The sequence below is a fragment of the Myotis brandtii genome, unplaced genomic scaffold (assembly GCF_000412655.1).
Source record: "Myotis brandtii unplaced genomic scaffold, ASM41265v1 scaffold241, whole genome shotgun sequence".
In the NCBI taxonomy this organism is placed as follows: Eukaryota; Metazoa; Chordata; class Mammalia; order Chiroptera; family Vespertilionidae; genus Myotis; species Myotis brandtii.
The window spans coordinates 499,798-507,848 of NW_005359102.1; the positions used below are offsets into that span (position 1 = coordinate 499,798).

Genomic DNA, 8,051 nt, shown 5'->3' on the forward strand with positions numbered 1-8,051 from the left:
GTGAGGGCAGGGGGGTGTTTGGCTGGCTGGCTCCGCCCTTGATCAGGGTGGGAGAGTCTGATCAGGGTGGGCCAGTTGGGGGGAGGGGCCACAGGAAGTTGACCTGTCGGCCCCACCCCCTGATTGGGCCATTTCACTGGCCACAGTGGGTGTCATAGCAACTGGTTGTTCTGGTAATTATGGTGTTACAGTTGCTGGCTTTTATAGATTCTTATCTTATTGCTGTTGTTAAGACTTCCAATACTATCCCATATCATAAAAGCCTAATATGCAAATTGTCCCATTGACTGGGAGTTTGACTGGGAGTTTGACTGCTCACTATGATGTGTGATGACCACCAGGGGCGGTGTGGAACATGGCGGGTGTTGGCGATGCGACACTGGCAGTGGGAGGCAGTGGAGGTGCTGCAGCCCCAAGGGGCCCTGGTGAAAGCAGTACCATGGTGGGATGGTGGAGCTTGGGAGCAGGTGACCCCAGGCCAAGGCAGGTGCGAGCAGGGACCCAGCCCAGATCGATTGCCCCGCAGATGGCAACCAGTGGTACATCACATAAACAAACTGAAAGATAAAAACTACATGATTATATCAATAGATGCAAAAAAAGCATTTGACAAAATCCAATACCTTTTTTGATAAAAGCTCTCAGCAAAATAAAAGCCTTATATGACAAACCTACAGCCAGCATCATACTCAATGGACAAAAGCTAAAACCATTTCCCATAAAAACAGGAACAAAACAGGGATGCCCACTCTCACCGCTCCTGTTTGACATAGTGCTAGAAATGCTAGTCATTGTGATCAGACAAGAAGAAGAAATAAAAGGCATTCAAATTGGAAGGGAGAAAGTAAAACAGTCAGTATTCACAGATGACAAGATACGGTGCATAGAAAACCCTAAAGACTCCATCAGAAAACTACTAGATTTAATAAATGGGAAAAAACAAAAATAAATGAATTTGGCAACGTAGCAGGATATAAAATTAATGGCCCCAAATCGGTGGCATTTTTATACAACAATAATGAACTCTCAGAGTGTGAATCCAAACAAACAACCCCATTTACCATTGCAACAAAAAATTTTAGATACCCAGGAACAAACTTAACCAAGGAGGTAAAAGACCTGTACTTGGAAAACTACAGGACATTGAAAAAAGAGATAGAGGAAGATATACGCAGTGAAGGAATATACCGTGCTCATGGATTGGTAGAATAAACATCATTAAAATGTCCATACTACCCCAAACAATCTAGAGATGCAATGCAATCCCTATTATAATACCAACAGCATATTTCACAGAGCAAGAAGAAATACTCCAAAAATTTATATGGAATCAAAAAACACTCTGAATAGCTGGAGCAATCTTGAGAAAGAAAAACAAAGTTCAAAGAATCACATAAACCAGATTTCAAGTTATACTACAAAACCACTGTACTCAAACCAGCCTGGTACTGGTACAAGAACAAGCATTTAGACCAATGGAATGGAACAGAAAACCCAAGTCATTATGCTCAATTAATATTTGACAAAGGGGGCAAGAGCATACAGTGCAATCAAGAGTCTCTTCAATAAATAGTGTTGGGGAAATTGGACAGATACATGCAAAACGTAAAATTAGACCACCAACTTACACCATACACAAAAATAAGCTCAAAATGGATAATAGACTTAAACGTAAGATGTGAAAACATAAAAATCCTAGAAGAAACCATTGGCAGTAAAATCTCAGACATCTCTCATAGGAATGTGTTTATGGATACATCTCCTAGGACAGTGGTCGGCAAACCGTGGCTCATGAGCCACATGCAGCTCTTTGGCCCCTTGAGTGTGGCTCTTCCACAAAATACCACGTGCAGGCACACATGTACAGTACGAAGTTGACTTAAAACTTTAAGTAAAGTTTATTAAGTTAATTTTAGGGAACATTGTGGAGTGAAAGAAGATGTAGTGTCGAGGATTGAGAAAGGTATGTTGAGATGATTTGGACATATAGAGAGGATGAACGAAAGGAGATAGACGAAACAAGTATATAAGAGGAGTGTGGATGGAAGAGTTGGAAGGGGTCGACCTCAGCAAACCTACCTCAATCAGATTGAGGATGTTTTTAGCAAAGGCCAGCTTAGGAGTACCCTAATTAAGTTAATAACAATGTACCTACCTATATAATTTAAGTTTAAAAAATTTGGCTCTCAAAAGAAATTTTAATTGTTGTACTGTTGATATTTGGTTCTGTTGACTAATGAGTTTGCTGACCACTGTCCTAGGACAATGGAAATTAAGGAGAAAATAAACAACTGTACCCCTATGTTCATAGCAGCACAATTTACAATAGCTAAGATTTGGGAACAGCCTACGTGCCCATCAGCAGATGAATGAATTAAAAAACTGTGGTACATCTATACAATGGAATACTATGCAACTGTAAAAAAGAAAGAACTCTTACCATTCACAACACTATATGGATGGTCCTGGAGAGCATTATGATAAACGAAATAAGCCAGATCTCTTTCATATGTGGAATCTAATGAACAACATAAACTGATGAACAAAAATAGACCCAGAGACATAGAAACATTGAACAGACTGTCAAACCTCAGAGGAAAGGCACGGGAGGGTGAAGGGGGCGGTGGGAAGAGATCAACTAATGAACTCATATGTGTATATGCATTACCCATAGACACAGACAATAGGATGGTGAAGACTTGTGGGGGGAGGAGGAAAGGGGGCAATGGGGGAAAATATGGGACCTATGTAATACTTTCAACAATAAAGATTTATAAAAATATATATTAAAACAATAAAAATAGCCCAGTCAGCGTAGCCCATTGGTTGAGCATCGACCTATAACTAGGAGGTCACGGTTAGATTCTCGGTCAGGGCACATGCCTGGGTTGTGGGCTCAATCCCTAGTGTGGTTAGTGCAGGAGGCAGCCAATCAATGGCTCTCTCTCATCATTGATGTTTCTATCTCTCTCTTCCTCTCTGAAATCAATAAAAATACATTTAAAAACAACAAAAAACCTCTAATAAAAATAAAATATAAAAGCATCTCCTCACATATCACTTATTAATTATAAAGAGAAAAATATCAACTTTCCAGTAGAGAAACCAGGAAAATAATATATTAATCAGGTAATTAAAGTTACCATCACCAATAATAGGACAATTACATCATGTACTCCATGACATAAAGCCTGAAGCAATACTATTTAGGAGGCAGAGGGAAGCTAGGTAGACAGGGACAGAGACCATGGTGGGGGAAGGGGAGAGGAAGTAAAACTAGGTGGAGTTACTGAGACACCCCAACTGGGTAGGGCAGGAAGAATGCTAGTGGGAGACATGAGCTTTAAAATGTATGGATGTTGCTAAGATAGGCAGCTTGCAGATAACCAATCACATAGTAGTCTAAGGCAAAATTCTTGAAAGGACCAATCAGAAACTAACAATCATATATACCAAAAAAAGGAGGGGGGCGCTTCCCAACGCACCCCCCCCCCCAACCGGTGCACAATGGATACCTGAAGGTCCTGTTGCGGGAGACCGGATCCCTCCCACATGGCTTATAGCCATGTACTGGTAAAGGAAGCCCTGGACACAGGGCTGCTCCTGGAACCACAGCTACACCTTTTCCAGGACTGGCTTCTCCCAATAAACTTTGGTTCTGCTCTCTGTTTTTGTCCATGACTTCATTCTTTGTTTTTGTGAAACAATAAACTCAGATTCAACACCCCACATTTGGTTTCATTATTATATAGTATTTGTCAAACATTCATAAATGTAAAGATGCATATTCTGAACCTAATCATGAAAAAACATTTAACAAACTCTGTGGCATATCTGGGTCTTGGTCCTTCCTCCCTTTTTTCTTGCTTATACAATCCATAAACCCGATTCTTTGGACTCTTGAAAATTCTTCAAATTACAAAATATCCTTTATTAAATCCCTTGCTGCTCTAATATATTGAATGAATTTTATCTGCAATTGTTTTTCTCTATTTTCAAAAAAAGACATAAAAATAAATTATATAAAAATACAACACAGTGGGTAAAATAATTAGATGAGAATTTTTCAGTAGTTTTAGAAACCAGATACTGTCAAAAAAGACAGTTACAGAATTATATGTCACCATTTTAGTTACTGCAAAACTCATAATATATGTACTGAAAGGTTCGGAGTGGGCCGGGGTTGCACACCTATGACATGAGGCCATAATGTATCAAAAGAGATTTTATTCCAGGCACCTGAGTGCAGGTGGGCTGAGACCGAGAAAGGCATCAGCGAAGAGAGCAGGGAGAAATAGGTTTTTATTGATTTTTGCTGGCTGCAAGCCACGCTGCTGACATAAGGGTCTGGTCCGTTCTTGGTTCCTCCCATGGCAAGTGTCTGCTGGTTATCTGAGCTATGCTGTGCTCAAGGCTGCAAGCTTTCTGCAAGATATCTGCTAAGCACAATAAGTCTTTCTCTGCCCCGTTTTATTCTCTTTAACAACCCTTTCACCATCTTAAAGGGTATATATAAAGAAAAAGAAGGGGGATGGGGTTGCTGTTTCTCTTTGTCTGCTTCATGCATGGGAGGGGCTGTCGTGGACGCCTAAGGAGTAAATTCAGATTATTTCTTGGAATATAGGCCTGTAGGGTCCCTTTTCTTGGGTAAGGACAAATTGTCTTACCGTCTTAACTAGGACTTGTAATCTTGTTTGTATAAATTTGGTAGCTATTCTGAAAATGTAGGGCCTGAAGAGGAGGAGTAGGAGAAATAGTATTAGGGGGCCTGTAAGGGGGTAAAAGCCAGTTGATTTGGGCAGAGCTGCATGTAGGCTGGACCATATGGACTTCTCTATGCTGTCCTGACTGATTTCCTTGAGCCACTGAGTATTCTGTAGAATGTGTTGTGTGCTTTCCTCTATTTGACCTGTAGAGTTTAGATAAAAACAACAGGAGGTATTAGGAATTAAACAAAGCCTTCCCTCTTTGGCTAAAAGATAGTCTAAGTCAATGGTCGGCAAACTACAGCTCGTGAGCCACAAGCGGCTCTTTGGCCCCTTGAGTGTGGCTCTTCCACAAAATACCACGTGTGGGCGTGCACGTACAGTGCGATTGAAACTTTGTGGCCCATGTGCAGAAGTCGGTTTTCGGCCTGGGCGAGTCTATTTTGAAGAAGTGGTGTTAGAAGAAGTGGGGAGTGTCGGTCGGTCGGTCGGGCGATGGGAGACGTGGCGCAGGGGTGGCTCGCGTGATTCATGCACAAGTTGAGTGAGCCAGTCAGTCAGCAGTCTCATTGTGCAGTGGTTAGTGCTAGTCGCGTCCGCAAATTGCCCGCGAGTGACAAAAGTAAAGTTTATTAAGTTAATTTTAGGGAACGTTGTGGAGTGAAAAAAGATGTAGTGTCGAGGATTGAGAAAGGTATGTTGAGATGGTTTGGACATATAGAGAGGATGAACGAAAGGAGATAGACAAAACAAGTATACAAGACGAGTGTGGATGAGAGAGTTGGAAGGGGTCGACCTCAACGAAAGTACCTCAATCAGATTGAGGATGTTTTTAGCAAAGGCCAGCTTAGGAGTACCCTAATTAAGTTAATAACAATGTACCTACCTATATAGTTTAAGTTTAAAAAATTTGGCTCTCAAAAGAAATTTAAATCGTTGTACTGTTGATATTTGGTTCTGTTGACTAATGAGTTTGCTGACCACTGGTCTAGGGTGAGTACGGAAACCATTTTAGGGATATAAGAGATCTGTGAGATTTAGAAGCACTATGATGGTAAACAAATAGATGTGATTTGAAGAGAAATCCTGTAAATAGCCCTGGAGCCAGAGGTCTGTAATGAGTTAAAAAATATCTTGCACTGTTGGGATGGGATAGTTTGTGCCTGGTGGGGGAATGTTGTTACTAATAATCTGCGGGAATGTGGAAGTCTAGGTATATAATTTATTAGTTATTTGGCTGATATGCGAGAGGGGCTATTTTCCAGGAAGGCTAGTGGGAGGGTAGTTATTCTGGAAACGAGTTTTTTGTTTTTTGGGGTATTTGTGTGTGTGTGTGTGTGTGTGTGTGTGTGTGTGTGTGTGTGTTTTCAGTTTTGCCCCTTGCTAGGCATTTGGAGCTTTTTCCCTGGTGAGTTTTTACATTTGTACTTGGCCTATTGTCCTTGCTCTGGGGGTCAGGGATGATGAGGCCTGGGCACAAAAGGAGGTTGTGATGGTATCTAAGGGTGGTATTTTCTGAGTACAAGTAGGGCTTGTAACCTGGTGGAGACAAACTGTTTTATACATTTTAGTATTATTGGGGTAAAAGTTAGAATAATAAGAGTTATGAAAAATGGTCTGGTGGATGGAAAGAGACATTAGTTTTGTAGCTGGTTAAGTGAAAAGAGAAGTTAACTAAAAGAGGACGTTCTGCCAAGAACAGACGGGGGCCTGCAAGCGGGCCACATCAGAACAAAGTCTTGCACACAAGATTTATTGTTCAGAGGCAGAATTTCCTTGGGTGATAAATAGTCCATGAGGGCACGGAAAGTACAAGGAAGGGTACACAGCTGCAGGTTGAAAAGGTCTTTGAACAATATAGGAAATTAATAGTTTAATGTATAACTTAGCTCATATGATCTCATTGGCATGCCTGTTTGTCATTGTTACTTGCTGTACTCCCCAATAAAAGCCATGAGAACTTTGGAGGTTTTGCTACTTGCCTGAATGAGCAGTAGCCCTCTGCTTCTCTAAACTCAATCCTGCTTGCCGAGCTCATCTCTGTGTCACCGTTCACCTGCAGAACACCTGCATCTGGTGCCTCGAACAGGGACCGGAAGGTGAGTTATCGGGAACGGGCAGGACCGAAAGGGATTTGGCCGCGCAGAAGTACTTGAAACTTTCGGGAATAGAAGACAGAGTCATGGGGAATTACCCGTCATTACAGAGTCAATATATCACTGTTCTGCGATCATTATTACAGAGCTCAGGGGTAAAAGTGAAGGATGAGGCTTTTAAAAAATTGTTAAAAGTAATTCAGCAGCACTGTTACTGGTTTCACCCAGAAGGAAAACTGCAGTTGAATCTTAAGTTGTGGAAACAAGTTGGAAAGTCATTAAGGCGGGCTCCTCCACAGGGAAATGCTATAGAGGCTGAAGTATGGGCTATTTTTAATTTAGTAACGTTAGCTTTACAGCCTTTTCAGTCTGATTCTGAAGATTATGAAAAAATTCCTTTGAGGTCGAGAAGTGTTGCACCAGGAGCTGGGTGTTTAAGTCCTGAGCCTCTCCCTCCTGAGAGATTGCTACCCCCCTGTGCCACTCCCAGATGCAGTTGCAGAACCCGGGGAGTCAAGAAAGGAACAAAAAACTAGCTTTCAAAATAAGTTAGAAGGTTATAAAACCATAGCCTCAGCCAGCGATTCAGAGCTGGATGTTTCATCTTCCGCTGAGACGGATGGTGATTTTTACATTCGCCCCAAGTTAAGGAAAAGAAAGAGAATAAAAGTCCTCAGGAGTTGGCTGCGCTGCCGCCGAAAAGTGAAAGTAAAAGGGCACTAGCCGTTAATCCGGCTTTAGCGGCTGAGCCTCCACCCCCATCCTGAGGACACAAAGAGCTGCTAATGCTAAATACCCTCATGGGTACAACATGTAGAGTTAAGAGTGATAAAACTGTTAAAAGAATCAGTTGCTAATTATGGGCTAATGCCCCATATACAGTAGGAATAATACAAGCTCTGGCTTCAGATTATAAATTAATTCCATATGATTAGGATGCTATAGCTAAGGCAGTATTAGCCCCAGGGCAATATCTGCAATTTAAATCCTGGTGGTGGGAAGAAGCCAGGAGAGTGGCGTTGATTAACGCCCAATAAAATCCTCCTGGACCTAATTTTGACCAGTTAACAGGAACTGGGGCACATATTAGTGTTGTAATGTACCCCGAGAATCACAGAAGGACGCCTCAAGAAGTCGAATTAAGGATTCACATTTATCGCAATCCGGGACTATGAGGGGCCATTCCCAAATCTCATAGCAGTTATTTGGTCACAGTTCCAGGGTTATATAGGCAAAAAATCACAAAGGT

The 8,051-nt window shown here is 41.6% G+C and overlaps 1 long non-coding RNA gene across 1 annotated transcript in view; it reads left to right on the forward strand.

Annotated features, from left to right (window-relative positions):
• Nucleotides 1-6,816: 6,816 nt before the first annotated feature.
• Nucleotides 6,817-8,051, forward strand: part of LOC106726233 — a 5,092-nt gene continuing 3,857 nt past the window's right edge. The window contains exon 1 of the long non-coding RNA XR_001362262.1: nt 6,817-7,205. This is a non-coding gene — a long non-coding RNA (uncharacterized LOC106726233). The remainder of the gene's footprint in view (nt 7,206-8,051) is intronic.